Below are 20,352 nucleotides of genomic sequence, written 5' to 3'. Positions count from 1 at the left end.
GTGTGCAACGGCCACCACACGTTAAAAAAATCCACGCATAGGCATCTTCCACCCTTCAACAGAATCTGGAATTTTAGGTCCTTCATTCGAAACACCTGTGAACTTATCCTTTTTTGGCGTGGAAGCAAGTCATCCTCGCTTCGAGGGACTGCCTATGATGATGCTGATAGAAACATAGAAACATAGAAACATAGAAAACAGATGCAGGAGTAGGCAATTTGGCCCTTCGAGCCTGCACCGCCATTCAATAAGATCATGGCTGATCATTCACCTCAGTACCCCTTTCCTGCTTTCTCTCCATACCCCTTGATCTCTTTAGCCATAAGGGCCATATCTAACTCCCTCTTGAATATATCCAATGAACTGGTATCAACAACTCTCTGCGGTAGGGAATTCCACAGGTTAACAACTCTCTGACTGAAGAGGTTTCTCCTCATCTCAGTCCTAAATGTCCTACCCCTTATCCTAAGACTATGTCCCCTGGTTCTGGACCTCCCCAACATCGGGAACATTCTTCCTGCATCTAACCTGTCCAGTCCCGTCAGAATCTTATACGTTTCTATGAGATCCCCTCTCATTCTTCTAAACTCCAGTGAATAAAGGCCCAGTTGATCCTCATATGACAGCCCAGCCATCCCTGGAATCAGTCTGGTAAACCTTCACTGCACTCCCTCAATAGCAAGAACGTCCTTCCTCAGATTAGGAGACCAAAACTGAGCACAACATACCATTTGCCTTCTTCACCGCCTGCTGTACCTGCATGCCAACTTTCAATGACTGATGAACTATGACACCCAGGTCTCGTTGCACCTCCCCTTTTCCTAATCTGCCGCCATTCAGATAATATTCTGCCTTCCTGTTTTTGCCCCCAAAGTGGATAACCTCACATTTATCCACATTATACTGCATCTGCCATGCATTTGCCCACTCACCTAACCTGTCCAAGTCAACCTGCAGCCTCTTAGCGTCCTCCTCACAGCTCACACCGCCACCCAGCTTGGTGTCATCTGCAAACTTGGAAATATTACACTCAATTCCTTCATCTAAATCGTTAATGTATATTGTAAATAGCTGGGGTCCCAGCACTGAGCCCTGCGGCACTCCACTAGTCACTGCCTGCCATTCTGAAAAGGACCCGTTTATCCTGACTCTCTGCTTCCTGTCTGCCAACCAGTTCTCTATCCTCGTTAGTATATTACCCCCAATATCATGTGCTTTGATTTTGCACACCAATTTCTTGTGTGGGAAGTGTGAAACGCCTTTTGAAAGTCCAAATACACCACATCCACTGATTCTCCCTTGTCCACTCTGCTAGTTACATCCTCAAAAAATTCCAGAAGATTCGTCAAGCATGATTTTCCTTTCATAAATCCATGCTGACTTGATCCGATCCTGTCACTGCTTTCCAAATGCGCTGCTATTTCATCTTTAATAATTGATTCCAACATTTTCCCCACTACTGATGTCAGGCTAACCGGTCTATAATTACCCGTTTTCTCTCTCCCTCCTTTTTTAAAAAGTGGTGTTACATTAGCTACCCTCCAGTCCATAGGAACTGATCCAGAATCGATAGACTGTTGGAAAATGATCACCAATGCATCCACTATTTCTAGGGCCAGTTTCTTAAGTACTCTGGGATGCAGACTATCAGGCCCCGGGGATTTATCGGCCTTCAATCCCATCAGTTTCCCTAACACAATTTCCCGCCTAATAAGGATATCCTTCAGTTCCTCCTTCTCACGAGACCCACTGTCCCCTCGTACTTTCGGAAGGTTATTTGTGTCTTCCTTCCTGAGTGATGATCAGAATCTGGACCTCAAACATCACACCCAACAATTTTGCCGAAAACTTCAGCAATGCGCAAGCAGGACTGTCATTCTGCCCGTAGATGCACAACTTGAACGTTGCCCCATGGCTAGAATCTTACCCAGTCTCATTTATACATCAGAACATACGAACGTAAGAAATAGGAGCAGGAGTAGGACATATGGCCCCTCGAGCCTGCTCCGCCATTTAATACGATCATGGCTGATCCGATCATGGACTCAGGTCCACTTCCCTGCCCGCTCCCCATAACCCCTTATTCCCTTATCGTTTAAGAAACTGTCTATTTCTGTCTTAAATTTATTCAATGTCCCAGCTTCTCTGAGGCAACGAATTCCACAGATTTACAACCTTCTGAGAGAAGAAATTTCTCCTCATCTCAGTTTTAAATCTGCTAATTAACAGACACCGTGAGGCATAGCACTTAATTAAATGAAATTACACGACATAGCGAGACTTTTATTGTCTGAAAATAATTAAAAAGCAATCAATTCTTTCCTTCTACATCTAGTAACTTGATAAAATGTGCCTAACATTTCAGGTTGTTTAGTAAACCATCAGCAGAATTTTGATCAATGATCAATGCGGTATTTCTCCTATATGCTTCAGAGGCATGGACTATGTACAGCAGGTACCTCAAAGCACTGGAGAAGTACCACCAACGCTGCCTCCACAAAATCCATTGGCCGGATAGGCGCACCAACATCAGTGTTCTCGCTCAGGCCAGCATCCCCAGCATTGAAGCACTGACCACGCTCGATCAGCTCCGTTGGGCGGGCCACATTGTCTGCATGCCCGATACTAGACTCCAAAAACAAGAGCTCTACTTGGAGCTCAGACACGGCAAGCAAACCCCAGGTGGGCAGAGGAAACACTACACGGACTTTCCCTAACATTGCTCTACTCTCAGTGGTTTGACGATCAGAATGCTCAGTGGTTTGACGATCAGAATGCTCAGAGGATTGACGATCAGAATGCTCAGTGGATTGACGATCAGAATGCTCAGTGGATTGACGATCAGAATGCTCAGTGGATTGCGAAGCCCTTGGGGAGAGGAGGTAAAGTTAAAAATTGTTGGACTGCTTTCAGCAAAACAATTCATAGAAACAGAGAAAATATGTGCAGGAGTAGGCCATTCGGCCCATCGAGCCTGCACCACCATTCAATATGATCATGGCTGATCATGCAACTTCAGTTCCCCATTCCTGCTTTCTCTCCATACACCTTGATCCCTTTAGCTGTAAGGGCCACATCTAACTCCCTTTTGAATATATCTAACGAACTGGCCTCAACAACTTTCTGTGGTAGAGAATTCCACAGGTTCACAACTCTCTGAGTGAAGAAGTTTCTCCTCATCTCAGTCCTAAATGGCTTACCCCTTATCCTTAGACTGTGACCCCTGGTTCTGGACTTCCCCAACATCGGGAACTTTCTTTCTGCATCTAACCTGTCCAACCCCGTCAGAATTTTATATGTTTCTATGAGATCCCCTCTCATTCTTCTAAATACCAGTGAATATAAGCCTAGTCGATCCAGTCTTTCTTCATATGTCAGTCCTGTCATCCCGGGAATCAGTCTGGTGAACCTTCACTGCACTCCCTCAATAGCAAGAATGTCCTTCCTCAGATTAGGAGACCAAAACTGTACACAATATTCAAGGTGTGGCCTCACCAAGGCCCTGTACAACTGCAGTAAGACCTCCCTGCTCCTATTCTTAAATCCTCTCGCTATGAAGGCCAGCATGCCATTTGCCTTCTTCACCGCCTGCTGTACCTGCATGCCTACTTTCAATGACTGATGTACCATGACACCCAGGTCTCGTTGCACCTCCCCTTTTCCTAATCTGTCACCATTCAGATAATAGTCTGTCTCTCTGTTTTTACCACCAAATTAGATAACCTCACATTTATCTAAATTATACTGCATCTGCCATGCATTTGCCCACTCACCTAACCTGTCCAAGTCACCCTGCAGCCTCTTAGCATTCTCTTCACAGCTCACACTGCCACCCAGCTTAGTGTCATCTGCAAACTTGGAGATATTACATTCAATTCCTTCGTCTAAATCATTAATGTATATTTTAAATAGCTGGTGTCCCAGCACTGAACCCTGCGGTAACCCACTAGTCACTGCCTGCCATTCTGAAGAGCCCCGTTTATTCCTACTCTTTCCTTCCTGTCTGCCAACCAGTTCTCTATCTCGTCCATACATTACCCCCAATACCATGTGCTTTAATTTTGCACACTAATTTCTTGTGTGGGACCTTGTCAAAAGGCTTTTGAAAGTCCAAATACACCACATCCACTGGTTCACCCTTATCCACTCTAGTTACATCCTCAAAAAATTCTAGAAGATTTATTAAGCATGATTTCCCTTTCATAAATCCATGCTGACTTGATCCGATCCTGTCACTGCTTTCCAAATGCGCTGCTATTACGTCTTTAATAATTGATTCCAACATTTTCCCCACTACCGATGTCAGGTTAACCGGTCTATAATTCCCTGTTTTCTCTCCCCCTCCTTTTTTAAAAAGTGGGGTTACATTAGTTACCCTCCAATCCATAGGAACTGATCCAGAGTCTATAGAATGTTCGAAAATGACCACCAATGCATCCACTATTTCTAGGGCCACTTCTTTAAATACTCGGGATGCAGACTATCAGGCCCTGGGGATTTATCGGCCTTCAATCCCATTAATTTCCCGAACACAATTTCCTGACTAATAAGGATTGCCTTCAGTTCCTCCTTCTCGCTAGACCCTCGGTCCCCTAGTATTTCCCGAAGGTTATTTGTGTCTTCCTTAGTGAAGACAGAACCAAAGTATTTGTTCAGTTTGTCTGCCATGTCTTTGTTCCCCATTATAAATTCACCTGATTCTGACTGCAAGGGACCTACATTTGTCTTCACTAATCTTTTTCTCTTCACATATCTATAGACGCTTTTGCAGTCGGTTTTCAAACTGATAGAAGAAAGAAGAGGAGCTTTTTCTTCAATTTTCCTTTCGCTCATCACTCCCTGAGGTCTCAACCCTCCTTGAAAAAGTGCAACATTCCCACCAACACCTGGGAATCCCTGGCCCAAAGTGGAGGAGAAGCATCCGGGAAGGCGCCGAACCCCTCGAGTCTCTTCGCCGGGAGCAAGCTGTAGACCAGCGTAAACAGCGGAAGGAGCGCACGAGAACCCAAGCACCCCACCCACCCGTCCCTTCAACCACCGTCTGCCCCACCTGTGACAGAGACTGTAGGGCCTGCATTGGACTCATCAGTCACCCGAGAACTCATTAGTGTGGAAGCAAGTCATCCTCGACTCCAAGGGACTGCCGATGAGAGAAGAGATTTTAATTATTTTTTATAATGCTTCAGAAAATTATTTTGCCAAATGTTCCCTTCTATATGATTAGAAAGTGGTAAGTACTTCCAGAATCTTCAGGTAAACAGATGGGTGCTAGAGATTCGTTTTCAATATTGTTGATCTGCAGTTCAAAGAGAAGTTTTAAAATAGTACAATTTACATAAATATTACCCTTGGACTTTCCCTAACGTTGCTCCACTCTCAGTGGTTTGACGATCAGAATGCTCAGTGGATTGCGAAACCCTTGGGGAGAGGAGGTAAAGTTAAAAATTGTTGGACTGCTTTCAGCAAAACAATTGAAATTGGTAGAAGAAAGAAGAGGAGCTTTTTCTTCATTTTTCCTTTCCCTCTCTCACTCCGTGAGGTCCCTGGCACCTTGAAATTCCTTCCCCTTGCCCTGAAGGGGCAGGCGGAGCCTCGGTTTAACGTCTCGTCCGAAACACGGCATCTCCGGCAGTGCAGCACTCCTTCGGTACTGCACTAAAGTGTCAGCCTAGATTTATGTGCTCAAGTCTCTGGTGTGTGGCTTGAAACCGCAATCTTTTGAGTCTGAGGCAAGGGTGCGACCATTGACCCGAGACTGACGCGAAAGTACGTTCACGGACCGTTAATCTCTGAAAGAGCATGAAAGCCATTTTCCAAAGTTGGTACATACAACATTACCTGGGCACAGGAGGGCAGGAAAAAGAGTGGGAGAGCGATAGTGATAGGGGATTCAATTGTAAGGGGAATAGATAGGCGTTTCTGCGGCCGCAACCGAGACTCCAGGATGGTATGTTGCCTCCCTGGTGCAAGGGTCAAGGATGTCTCGGAGCGGGTGCATTCTAAAAAGGGAGGGAGAACAGCCAATTGTCGTGGTGCACGTTGGTACCAATGACATAGGTAAAAAAAGGGATGAGTTCCTACGAAATGAATTTAAGGAGCTAGGAGCTAAATTAAAAAGTAGGACCTCAAAAGTAGTAATCTCGGGATTGCTACCAGTGCCACGTGCTAGTCAGAGTAGGAATCGCAGGATAGCTCAGATGAATACGTGGCTTGAGCAATGGTGCAGCAGGGAGGGATTCAAATTCCTGGGGCATTGGAACCGGTTCTGGGGGAGGTGGGACCAGTACAATCCGGACGGTCTGCACCTGGGCAGAATCGGAACCAATGTCCTCGGGGGAGTGTTTGCTAGTGCTGTTGGGGAGGAGTTAAACTAATATGGCAGGGGGATGGGAACCAATGCAGGGAGATAGAGGGAAACAAAAAGGAGGCAAAAACAAAAGACAGAAAGGAGATGAGGAAAAGTGGAGGGCAGAGAAACCCAAGGCAAAGAACAAAAAGGGCCATTGTACAGCAAAATTCTAAAAGGACAGAGGGTGTTAAAAAAACAAGCCTAAAGGCTTTGTGTCTTAATGCAAGGAGTATCCGCAATAAGGTGGATGAATTAACTGTGCAAATAGATGTTAACAAATATGATGTGATTGGGATTACGGAGACGTGGCTCCAGGATGATCAGGGCTGGGAACTCAACATCCAGGGGTATTCAACATTCAGGAAGGATAGAATAAAAGGAAAAGGAGGTGGGGTAGCATTGCTGGTTAAGGAGGAGATTAAGGCAATAGTTAGGAAGGACATTAGCTTGGATGATGTGGAATCTATATGGGTAGAGCTGCAGAACACCAAAGGGCAAAAAACGTTAGTGGGAGTTGTGTACAGACCTCCAAACAGTGTTGGGGAGGGCATCAAACAGGAAATTAGGGGTGCGTGCAATAAAGGTGCAGCAGTTATAATGGGTGACTTTAATATGCACATAGATTGGGCTAACCAAACTGGAAGCAATACGGTGGAGGAGGATTTTCTGGAGTGCATAAGGGATGGTTTTTTAGACCAATATGTCGAGGAACCAACTAGGGGGGAGGCCATCTTAGACTGGGTGTTATGTAATGAGAAAGGATTAATTAGCAATCTCGTTGTGCGAGGCCCCTTGGGGAAAAGTGACCATAATATGGTGGAATTCTGCATTAGGATGGAGAATGAAACAGTTAATTCAGAGACCATGGTCCAGAACTTAAAGAAGGCTAACTTTGAAGGTATGAGGCGTGAATTGGCTGAGATGGATTGGCGAATGATACTTAAGGGGTTGACTGTGGATGGGCAATGGCAGACATTTAGAGACCGCATGGATGAACTACAACAATTGTACATTCCTGTCTGGCATAGAAATAAAAAAGGGAAGGTGGCTCAACCGTGGCTATCAAGGGAAATCAGGGATAGTATTAAAGCCAAGGAAGTGGCATACAAATTGGCCAGAAATAGCAGCGAACCTGGGGACTGGGAGAAATTTAGAACTCAGCAGAGGAGGACAAAGGGTTTGATTAGGGCAGGGAAAATGGAGTATGAGAAGAAGCTTGCAGGGAACATTAAGACGGATTGCAAAAGTTTCTATAGATATGTAAAGAGAAAAAGGTTAGTAAAGACAAACGTAGGTCCCCTGCAGTCAGAATCAGGGGAAGTCATAACGGGGAACAAAGAAATGGCGGACCAATTGAACAAGTACTTTGGTTCGGTATTCACGAAGGAGGACACGAACAACCTTCCGGTTATAAAAGGGGTGGGGGGTCTAGTAAGGAGGAGGAACTGAGGGAAATCCTTATTAGCCGGGAAATTGTGTTGGGGAAATTGATGGGATTGAAGGCCGATAAATCCCCAGGGCCTGATGGACTGCATCCCAGAGTACTTAAGGAGGTGGCCTTGGAAATAGTGGATGCGTTGACAGTCATTTTCCAACATTCCATTGACTCTGGATCAGTTCCTATAGAGTGGAGGGTAGCCAATGTAACCCCACTTTTTAAAAAAGGAGGGAGAGAGAAAACAGGGAATTATAGACCGGTCAGCCTGACATCGGTAGTGGGTAAAATGATGGAATCAATTATTAAGGATGTCATAGCAGTGCATTTGGAAAGAGGTGACATGATAGGTCCAAGTCAGCATGGATTTGTGAAAGGGAAATCATGCTTGACAAATCTTCTGGAATTTTTTGAGGATGTTTCCAGTAGAGTGGATAAGGGAGAACCAGTTGATGTGGTATATTTGGACTTTCAGAAGGCGTTCGACAAGGTCCCACACAAGAGATTGATGTGCAAAGTTAGAGCACATGGGATTGGGGGTAGTGTACTGACATGGATTGAGAACTGGTTGTCAGACAGGAAGCAAAGAGTAGGAGTAAATGGGTACTTTTCAGAATGGCAGGCAGTGACTAGTGGGGTACCGCAAGGTTCTGTGCTGGGGCCCCAGCTGTTTACACTGTACATTAATGATTTAGATGAGGGGATTAAATGTAGTATCTCCAAATTTGCGGATGACACTAAGTTGGGTGGCAGTGTGAGCTGCGAGGAGGATGCTGTGAGGCTGCAGAGCGACTTGGATAGGTTAGGTGAGTGGGCAAATGCATGGCAGATGAAGTATAATGTGGATAAATGTGAGGTTATCCACTTTGGTGGTAAAAACAGAGAGACAGACTATTATCTGAATGGTGACAGATTAGGAAAAGGGGAGGTGCAAAGAGACCTGGGTGTCATGGCACATCAGTCATTGAAGGTTGGCATGCAGGTGCAGCAGGCGGTTAAGAAAGCAAATGGCATGTTGGCCTTCATAGCAAGGGGATTTGAGTACAGGGGCAGGGAGGTGTTGCTACAGTTGTACAGGGCATTGGTGAGGCCACACCTGGAGTATTGTGTACAGTTTTGGTCTCCTAACCTGAGGAAGGACATTCTTGCTATTGAGGGAGTGCAGCGAAGGTTCACCAGACTGATTCCCGGGATGGCGGGACTGACCTATCAAGAAAGACTGGATCAACTGGGCTTGTATTCACTGGAGTTCAGAAGAATGAGAGGGGACCTCATAGAAACATATAAAATTCTGACGGGGTTAGACAGGTTAGATGCAGGAAGAATGTTCCCAATGTTGGGGAAGTCCAGAACCAGGGGTCACAGTCTAAGGATAAGGGGTAAGCCATTTAGGACCGAGATGCGGAGGAACTTCTTCACCCAGAGAGTGGTGAACCTGTGGAATTCTCTACCACAGAAAGTTGTTGAGGCCAATTCACTAAATATATTCAAAAAGGAGTTAGATGAGGTCCTTACTGCTAGGGGGATCAAGGGGTATGGCGAGAAAGCAGGAATGGGGTACTGAAGTTGAATGTTCAGCCATGAACTCATTGAATGGCGGTGCAGGCTAGAAGGGCCGAATGGCCTACTCCTGCACCTATTTTCTATGTTTCTATGTTTCTAAGCCATTTACCCTAGCAACCCACTTCACCTTTTAGTCACCCTCTGTGGAAAGGAATACATCCTGATGGTGTCCTAAATATTGCCATTCATAGCCCTCTTGCCCTGCCGCCTTGCTTATTTGAAAGTATTGTTTTCGGATTACATGTCCTATTCCATTAGGTACTATATACCCGTATAAGGTTCCCTCTGATAATCAGAAACAAACCAGAAGAGTACCTGTATGAAAGGATGAAGTCCAAGCTATTCATCATCATCATCATCATCATAGGCAGTCCCTCGAAATCGAGGAAGACTTGCTTCCACTCTAAAAGTGAGTTCTTAGGTGACTGAATAGACCAATACGGGAATTACAGTCTCTGTCACAAGGTGAGACAGCCAGTCGTTGAGGGAAGGGGTGGGTGGGACTGGTTTGCCGCACGCTCTTTCCGCTGCCTGTGCCTGGTTTCTGCATGCTCTCGGCAATGAGACTCGAGGTGCTCAGTGCCCTCCTGGATGCACTTCCTCCACTTAGGGCAGCCTTTGGCCAGCGACTCCCAGGTGTCAGTGGGGATGTTGCACTTTATCAAGGAGGCTTTGAGGGTGTCCTTGTAACATTTCCTCTGCCCACCTTGGGCTTGCCTGCCATGCAGGAGTTCCGAGTAGAGCGCTTGCTTTGGGAGTCTTGTGTCAGGCATGCGAACAATGTTGCCCACCCAGCAGAGCTGGTCGAGTGTGGTCAGTGCTTCGATGCTGGGGATGTTGGCCTGATTGAGAACACTAACGTTGGTGCATCTTTCCTCCCAGGGGATTTGAAGGATCTTGTGGAGATATCATTGGTGGTATTTCTCCAGCAATTTTGAGGTGTCTATTGTATAATGTCCATGTCTCTGAACCATACAGGAAGGCGGGTGTTAAAACAGCCCTGTAGCCCATGAGCTTGGTGGTAGATTTGAGGGCCTGATCTTCGAACACTCTTTTCCTCAGGCAGCCGAAGGCTGCCCTGGCACACTGGAGGTGATGTTGAATCTTGTCGTCGATGTCTGCCCTTGTTGATAACAGGCTCCCGAGGAATGGAAAGTGGTCCATGTTGTCCAGGGCTGCGCCGTGGATCTTGATGACTGGGGGCAGTGCTGTGTGGCGGGGTCAGGCTGGTGGAGGACTTTTGCCTTACGGATGTTAAGTGTAAGGCCCATGCTTTCGTACGCCTCAGTGAAGATGTTGACTATGATTTGGAGTTCAGACTCTGAATGTGCGCAGATGGAAGCGTCATCCACGTACTGTCGTGCGACGACAGAGGATGGGACAGTCTTGGATCTGGCCTGGAGACGACAAAGGTTGAACAGGTTCTCACTGGTTCTGTAGTTTAGTTCCACTCTAGCAGGGAGCTTGTTGTCTGAGGTGGAGCATTGCAGCGAGGATGATCGAGAAGAGGGTTGGCGCGATGACACAGCCCTGCTTGATCCCGGTCCGGATGTGGATTGGGTCTGTGATGGATCCATTGGTCAGGATCACGGCTTGCGTGTTGTCGGGGAGTAGGTGGAGAATGGTGACGAACTTTTGGGGGCCAGCTGTAACGGAGGAGGGCGCTCCATTGACCTTCGCGGTTGATGGTGTCAAAGGCCTTTGTAAGGTCAAAGAAGGCCATGTACACGGATTGGTGCTGTTCCCTGCATTTCTCTTGCAGCTGTCACGCAGTGAAGATCATGTCCGTTGTACCCCGTAGTGGACGGAATCCGCACTGTGACTCTGGGAGGAGCTCCTCAGGCACAGGGAGAAGACTGTTGAGGAGGATTCTAGCGATGACTTTCCCAGTGGCTGATAGCAGGGAGATTCCTCTGTAGTTGCCGCAGTCGGACTTGTCCCCTTTTTTAAAGATGGTCACGATTATTGCATCTCTGAGATCTCCCGGCATGCTCTCATCCCTCCAGATGAGAGAGATGAGGTCATGTATTCTTGCCAATAGTGCCTCTCCGCCATACTTTAATGCCTCAGCGGGGATTCCATCCGCTCCCGTTGCTTTGTTGTTCTTCAGCTGACCTTTTCTACCTGGTGCAGGGCTGGGGTTTTGCTGAGATGGTTGTGGGCAGCGTGCTGCGGGATGGAATCGAGGACACTCGAGTCAAAGGCAGAGTCTCGGTTAAGGAGATCTTCGAAGTGTTCCTTCCAGCTGGTCCTGACTGTCTTGGTGTCCTTAATGAGTGTCTTCCCGTTCTTGGCCAGCAGTGGGGTGGGGCCTTGGGTGTTTGGGCCTTAGGTGGCCTTGACTGCGGTGAAGAATCCTCGCACATCATGGCGCTACTCAGCGCCGAGCTTACGGCCAACATCTTGCCGCAGGCAATTAGGCTTGTACAGCAGTGCCTGGTCTCCAGTCGTCTTGGACCCCCTTACCACTGGACCAAGACCTTGCTCAGCTAAGCCTATGTGGTAGCCGGTGTGCAACGGCCACCCCACGTTAAAAGAACTCAACGCACAGGCATCTTCCACCCTACAAAATGAAGTTTGGGACCTGGAACATCAGGACCCTCATGGACAACTCCAACAGCGACAGACCGGAACGCCGCACCGCCATCGTTGCCCGGGAACTCAGGCGCTTCGACGTTGACATCGCCGCCCTAAGCGAGACCCGACGGGCAGGGGAAGGCCAGCTCAAAGAACAAGGCGGTGGTTACACCTTCTTCTGGAAAGGGAAACCAGAGGAAGAACGCCGCCTCCACGGAGTCGGTTTTAATGTCCTTACTATACAGTATAAATGCACACGAGGCCCATACTTGAGAAAAGATCACTCTGACCAGTTACCTTTATTACCAAGACCTCAAGAGGCAGACGGTGGGTGGAGCTTCCCCTTTTATACTGGAAAGTCCAGGTTAGGAGCATCTCCCACAAGTTCGCCCCCTGTGGTCAGTGTTCTCAAGGTGTACAACTTAGGTCAGCTTATACATGGGTTACAATGACAGTTGAATACATGACATCACCTTGCCCCCAAAGTCTTATTGGGATCACAGGTTAAGTCTCTCTGGTGGTTTACGCTCCCTTGTAGAGCGCCTGAGTTGGGGCTCCAGTTGTTGGGCGCTGGCCTGAGTGTCTGCTGTTTGCGGTGCCTCAGGCCTGTCCAGACTGCTCACAGTGATTGGGCTCTCCTCCACTTGGTTCCGGTGTTCGGTCACCTGTGGTGGAGTAAACTCTACGTCGTGTTCTTCCTCTGCCTCTTCTATGGAGTTGCTGAACCTCCTTTTACTTTGATCCACGTGTTTGCGGCAGATTTGTCCATTGGTAATTTTAACTACCAAAACCCTATTCCACTCTTTGGCAATCACGGTGCCTGCGAGCCATTTGGGCCCTGCAGCGTAATTAAGGACAAAAACAGGGTCATTGACATCAATATATCGCGCCCTCGCATTCCTGTCACGGTAGTCACATTGTGACCGGTGCCTGCTCTCAACAATTTATTTCATAGTAGGGTGTATAAGGGATAGCCGGGTTTTGAGCGTCCTTTTCATTCGCAGCTCTGCGGGTGGAAGCCCTGTGAGCGAGTGTGATCGGGATCTATTGGCCAACAGGAGGCGTGATGAGCGGGTTTGTAGGGAACCCTCTTGGATTCTGAACATCCCCTGTTTGATTATCTGCACTGCTCGTTCCGCCTGGCCGTTTGAGGCCGGCTTGAACGGTGCCGTTCTGACATGGTTGATACCATTTCCTGCCACGAAGTCCTTGAATTCAATGCTTGTGAAGCACAAACCATTGTCGCTGACCAAGACACCCTGTAGAGCATGGGCGGCGAACATTGCCTGTAGACTTTCTACCGTGGCAGAAGATGTGCTTGAATTTAAAATGTCACACTCAATCCATTTGGAGTAGGTGTCTACTACAACCAAAAACATTTTTCCCATGAAAGGACCTGCGTAGTCCACATGGATGCGTGACCATGGCTTGGCGGGCCAGGACCAGGGGCTAAGGGGGGGCTTCCCTGGGTGCGTTGCCCAGCTGAGCACATGTGTTGCACCTGCGAACACAAAGTTCCAGGTCTGCATCTATCCCTGGCCACCAAATGTGTGACCTGGCAATTGCCTTAATCATGACAATGCCCGGGTGCTCATTGTGAAGTTCTCTGATAAACACCTCTCTGCCCTTCTGGGGCATGACTACTCGTTTCACCACAGTAGGCAATCGGCCTGAATCGAGAGTTCATCCTTGCGCCTATTAAACAGTTTAAACTCCTCATGGCATGCCCCGTACATGGCTGCCCAGTCCCCATTCAGGACACATTTCTTAACTAAAGACAGTAGCGGGTCTTTATTTGTCCAGACTTTAATCTGACAGTCTGTCACAGGTGAGCCTTCGCTTTCGAAAGCTTCAACAGTCATGACCATCTCAGCATCATGCTCAGTTGCCCCCTCAGTGGTGGCTAGTGGGAGCCTGCTGAGTGCATCGGCGCAGTTTTCAGTGCCCAGTCTGTGCCGAATTGTGTAGTCATAGGCAGCTAACGTAAGTGCCCACCTCTGTATGCAGTCTGATGCATTCGCATTTATGGCCTTGTTGTCGGCCAAAATGGACATTAGGGGTTTATGATCTGTCTCCAGCTCAAATTTCCTGCCAAACAGGTACTGGTGCATTTTTTTTACTGCATATACACATGCTAGCGCTTCCTTTTCTACCATCCCATAGCCCCTTTCTGCCTGGGACAGACTTCTAGAGGCATAAGCTACCGGCTATAACTGACCATTGGCATTCACATGCTGCAACACACACCCAACCCGATAGGACGCGCATCACATGGTAAAACTAGTTTCTTACACAGGTCATATAATGTTAACAGATTGTTGGAGCATAACAAATTGCGTGCCCTATCAAAAGCCCTTTCCTGGCTGTCCCCCCAGACCTATTTGCGACCTTTGCATAGGAGCACATGTAGCGGCTCTAACAGCGTGCTCAATTTGGGAAGAAAGTTGCCAAAATAGTTCAGGAGCCCCAGGAACGAACGCAGCTCCGTCGTGTTACGGGGTCTGGGTGTTCTCTGGATCGCTTCCGTTTTGGACGCCGTAGGTCTGATCCCATCTGCTGCTACCCTCCTCCCCAGGAATTCTACCTCTGGAGCTAAGAAGACGCACTTCGCCTTTTTCAGTCGCAGCCCTACCCGGTCCAGTCTGCGTAGCACCTCCTCCAGGTTGTGGAGGTGTTCTTCAATATCGCGACCAGTGATGAGGATGTCGTCTTGAAAAACCACCGTCCTTGGAATCGACTTGAGGAGGCTTTCCATATTTCGCTGAAAGATCGCGGCGGCCGAACGAATCCAGAACGGACATCTGTTATACTCAAACAACCCCTTGTGTGTCGTGATGGTGGTCAGCTTCTTCGACTCACTCGCCAGCTCCTGGGTCACGTAAGCTGAGGTCAGGTCCAATTTTGAAAAAAGTTTGCCACCGGATAGCGTCGCAAAGAGGTCCTCCATTCTCGGTAGCGGGTACTGGTCTTGGAGTGACACCCGATTGATGGTGGCCTTGTAATCGCCACATATCCTGACCGACCCATCCGCCTTGAGCACCGGCACAATCGGGCTCGCCCAGTCACTGAATTCAACTGTCAAGATGATGCCTTCCCTCAGCAGACGGTCCAATTCGCATTCTATTTTTTCCCGCATCACGTTCGGCACCGCTCTGGCCTTGTGGTTTACTGGCCTGGCGTCCGGGTTTATGTGAATCACTACCTTGGTCCCCATGAAAGTGCCGATGCCGGGTTGAAATAATGAGTCAAATTTGTCCAGGGCCTGTGAGCATGATACTCGCTCCACAGAAGAAATTGCATTGATATTGCCCCATTTCCAGTTCATGACAGCAAGCCAACCCCTCCCCAGTAGTGCGGGACCGTCCCCTGGGACAATCTAGAGTGGCAACCTGTTCTCCGAATCTTTGTGGGTCACGACTACCGTGGCGCTGCCTAGCACCGGAATGATCTCCTTTGTATATGTCCGTAGCAGTGCGTCAATCAGCAATAATTTTGGCCTTGTAGGGCTTACATCGGGCCCGTCCTCCTCGTACATCAACTTGGCTGCAGGTTTCCTGCACATACGCACCAAGTGAATGCTGACGTTGCAGTTTCTGCAAGTATATTGCTGATACCTGCAAGCTCTGGCTGGGTGTTTGCCTCCACACCTCCAGCATGAGCTGGAGGCCCCGTTGTTTGAAACTAAAGGTCCATTACCAGTCGATCATCTCTGACTGCCTCCGTAACTGTCCTTAAGCGCACCATTAACAGGTGTTGATGGTCCCATTACTGGCCGCATTGTCCATTGCGATGGCATGAATCGCCATTCAGCTAGCTATTGTCTCTGTTGAATTCCCCCTTTGGGTTTGACTACATGCTGGGGCATGTCCGATTGTCCTTGTCTGCCTAGAGAACTGTGTGCTGCATTAACAATGTTGACTCCCTGGTCGTTTGCCGCATTTGAGTCAAGATTTTTGCCATAAATCATTCTGGTCTCTTCCTCCCCTGAGATAATTGTCTGGGCTATCAGAGTCGCCGTTTCCAGGGTCAAGTCTTTGATCTCAGTTAGTTTCCTGAAAACCCCAGCGTGCCCGGTGCCCTCAATAAAAAAGTCTCGCAGCATCTCCGCTCTGCATGCATCTGGGAACTTACATAGGTTCGCCAGTCGCCGGAGATCTGCCACGAAGTCTGGAACGCTTTGCCCTTCTTGCCGCCGGTGCGTGTAAAACCGGTGTCTCGGCATGTGCATGCTGCTCGCCGGTTTAAGGTGTTCCCCGATCAACTTACTGAGCTCTTCGAACGTCTTGTCCACCGGCTTCTCTGGTGCGAGAAGGTCCTTCATCAGGGAGTACGTTCTGGATCCACAAACCGTCAGGAGATGAGCCCTGCATTTGTCGGCCGAATCCTGTCCCAACCATTCCCTAGTGACAAAACTTTGTTGTAGTCTCTCAATAAAGTCGTCCCAATCATCACCAACACAGTAGCTCTCTTCTGTGCTGCTAGTGGCCATGCTCACGTGGTTTAAATCCCAGTTTCTCGTCGCCAATAATATGTCCTTACGATACAGTATAAATGCACACGAGGCCCATGCTTGAGAGAAGGTCACTCTGTGACCAGTTACCTTTATTACCAAGACCTCAAGAGGCAGACGGTGGATGGAGCTTCCCCTTTTATACCAGAAAGTCCAGGTTAGGAGTGTCTCCCACAAGTTCGCCCCCTGTGGTCAATGTTCTCAAGGTATACAACTTAGGTCAGCTTATACATGGGTTACAATGACAGTTGAATACATGACAGGTTTCGCCATCAAGAATGAGCTGGTCGACTGCCTCAAAGACTCCCCTTGCGGGATTAGCGAACGTCTCATGACTCTCCGGCTCACCCTATCCCAGAACCAGTGCGCCATCAGTGTGTACGCTCCAACATTCGATGTAACAGATGAGGCCAAAGAGGGCTTTTACTCCAGCCATGAAAAATCCCTGTCTCGCATCCCTACGGACGACAAACTGATCCTACTCGGCGACTTCATCGCCAGGGTCGGCAAGGATACAGCCCTCTGGGGCGGTGTGATCGGCAGAGAGGGGTAGGGAAAACCAATTCCAGCGGTAACTTCCTCCTGACAAAATGCCTAGAGCACGACCTTGTCATCACCTACACCTTGTTCCGCCAGAGGGACAAGGACAAGGCGTCGTGGCAACACCCTCGCTCCAAACACTAGCACCTGCTCGACTACGTCATCGTCCGAGCGAGGCACCGCAAGGATAAGGCATGCTGAAATGGCCATCATTGCAAGGCATACTCCACATGGGCCCTGCATTGTACAGCGCCTGAATGTTTAAATCCCCACGTCAATCATTTGCTGTTTACTTTGTTGATTCTCACTGGATTATCGGGAGTGACGAGTCAATTAGGTTTATTTCAACAATCCTCGTACCGAGTGATGTGCCATTGATGGAGTACTCCTGTGCCCTATTTATGTTTCCAATATGCAGTACTTTGTATTTGTCTATATTGGTCTTCATTGGCCACTGATCCAGCCAGATGTAATGCCTGTTGAGCTCTCCTTGCTGCCATCTTCCAGTTCAGCTTGATGTCATTTCCGCACTGAAAGACATTGAAACTGCAATCCCTGTACAGTGGGAACAGAAGGGGTTCCAGCATTGACTGTGGGGCACCCTACTCAATACCTCCCCGCTGTTTGCTTCTATTTAATCTCATCTACGTTCATTTCTTATCTATGATACCCAATGATCTTAGTTTGTGAAGGACTGCTGTTTTATCAAAGCCTTTTGAAGTTTGGCATACACCAAAACATGGAGCTCTCCCTCCTCCCCACCCTTACCCACAAACATCTAGGAGGTTTATCATGCAAGAGCTAATCTTTTTAAAACAATATTTGATGATCACTTATTAGGTTATCAGATACTCTTCTGATTATCAATTCCATTAGTTTTCTGATTACTGAGGCCAGGCTCATGGTCTGTAGTTGCCAGATTTCTCTCCTAACTGGCCGAGCTCCACTGCCGGAATTTGTGCCGACATGGATCTTTAAAGTATCATTTGAATCACTCCCCCAACTTGGAAAGATGAATCGTGTAGCTGTGAGTAGCTCCAGTTAAGCAAGCAGTTAGTTTGCAGATGTGTATATTTGCATCATGTGTGTGTTTATGCATGTGTGTGCGCATGTGTGTGTGCGTGTGTGCATGTGCATGGGTGTGCATGCATGTGCGTGTGTGTGTGTGTATATAATTAATAAACATATAATAAAAACATTGACCTAGATGTTTGTCTCGGGTGGTGGCGTGAAGCAGGCAGTATCCGATCGGCCGCCCGTTATATACAGTGCCTGATATTCAGTTGCATTGACTGCAGTGGAGCTGAATATCAGACACGGTGTATAACGGGCACCCTATCCGATACTGCCCACTTTGCACCTGTATCTGAGAATAATTTCTAGGCCATTGTATATCTGACTTGGGTGTTTTTGAGCAAAGTTTAGCATATAATGATTTCATGCATTCAACATATATTAAATGTTCATTCAGAGATATCATTCATGTGGAGGCAGTTCAGAGAAAGTTCACTAGGTTGATTCCGGAGATGAGGGGGTTGACTTATGAGGAAAGGTCAAGTAGGTTGGGCCTCTACTCATTGGAATTCAGAAGAATGAGAGGTGATGTTATCGAAATGTTATAAGATTATTGTTATGTCTGTAATGTACTTATGAATGACTCCACGAGATAGTGTGTTGTACTCAAACTGTAGTGACCTTGGTCCTTTATTCATAACTCCAGAGTGAGGCAGCCATATAGTGGCTACCCTTTTATACAGCCGCTGCCACCAGGGCAGGAAACCACAGCCTCCACCAGTTGCACCCTCTAGTGGTGCCAGCATAGTATATACACAGTGTAAACCTTATTGACAGTACATCAGGTAACAAGTCTCCATCTTATGCAACTATACAGTGACTACACAGTGAGTATATCTATAGTCTGCATATATAACAATTATGAGGGGGCTTGACAAGGTGGATGCAGAGAGGATGTTTCCACTGATGGGGGAGACTAGAACTAGGGAGCATGATCTTAGAATAAGGGGCCACCCATTTTAAAACTGAGATGAGGAGAAATTTCTTCTCTCAGAGGGTTATAAATCTGTGGAATTCGCTGCCTCAGAGAGCTGTGGAAGCTGGGACATTGAAAAATTTAAGACAGAAATAGACAGTTTCTTAAACGATAAGGGGATAAGGGGTTATGGGGAGCGGGCGGGGAAGTGGAGCTTAGTCCACGATCATATTAACCATGATCTTATTGAATGGTGGAGCAGGCTCGAGGGGCTGTATGGCCTACTCCTGTTCCTATTTCTTATGTTCTTATGTTGTGTTCTTTTTATCTAAAGCTGCAGAAATTAAAACTGAATATTGCTGTTTTTTGTTTTCCTGCCAATTTTCAAACGTTCATTAAATATCACCATTTTGGCAAAAAGCTACTTTCAATTCTTATGCGTCTTCATTTTTCTGTGTTTTGGTAGCCATCTCGCAGCCCTGCTTGAGCAACAGAGAAAGCAACTCCTTGGCAAATGAACGTGGAGAACAGTATAGCAGAAACCATTGCGTTCCCAGAGACCTCGAGCATCGCACTGGGAGTATCTGCCCCATTGAGCTGTACACGTGACGTGTACAAGTGCGATCCCTTTGTGCAAATGCCACAGAATAACATTCATTCAACGTGTGTTTTTGATCAATAATCCCACCGTGGTTCAGTTGTCCAAATCAAACATTTTATGTTTGCCTGAACAGTCTTTTCAAGAAAAACTGCTTTAATTTTTCTACATTCAGTGCTGTAATATTTTCCCAAATTGCAGACCTTGTTTTGTATGTTAGCAGTAATGTGTAGCATGATGGAATTTATAAATATAATGTCAACTAGTTTCAGTATTGTACAGCATCTCTTGTAATTAAATAGCTCATTTCTTCAGTTCATGTTGATTTGGACAAATGTTTCCAGCCATGGATCAAAGAACTTCAGTACCAAGCTGAACTGAAGGTCTGACAAATAACTGGCAGTATTGTTTTTCCCCACAGTGTAAGTGTCACTGAAGTAATGACATCTGCTGCAGCTGATACAATCCTTCCTCCCTCAACAGATAGCCAGCTGTGCCATGTCTTATTTCACTCCTGAAGCCAGTAGCTGCCGCCTAACCAGTGTCAGTACGGAGGAAGGCAGCACACTATAACTTCAAGGGCAGCAGCTGACTTGATGTATTGGGGATTGATTGTGTAACACATTATGTACTGTATGGGCCTGAATAGTATTTTGTTAGTCAACCCTCACCACACATAGATGTGGACAGAGGGCATTGAGTTCTTTTCCACTTGATACCTCTTTGCCACCGCCAAGCTTGCTCTAACAATAAGAGTGCAATGTGAGCTGGCGTGCAATCCACTGTTTGC

This window comes from Pristiophorus japonicus, chromosome 16 (assembly GCF_044704955.1).
Source record: "Pristiophorus japonicus isolate sPriJap1 chromosome 16, sPriJap1.hap1, whole genome shotgun sequence".
Taxonomy (NCBI): Eukaryota; Metazoa; Chordata; class Chondrichthyes; family Pristiophoridae; genus Pristiophorus; species Pristiophorus japonicus.
This window is presented reverse-complemented; position numbering follows the sequence as displayed.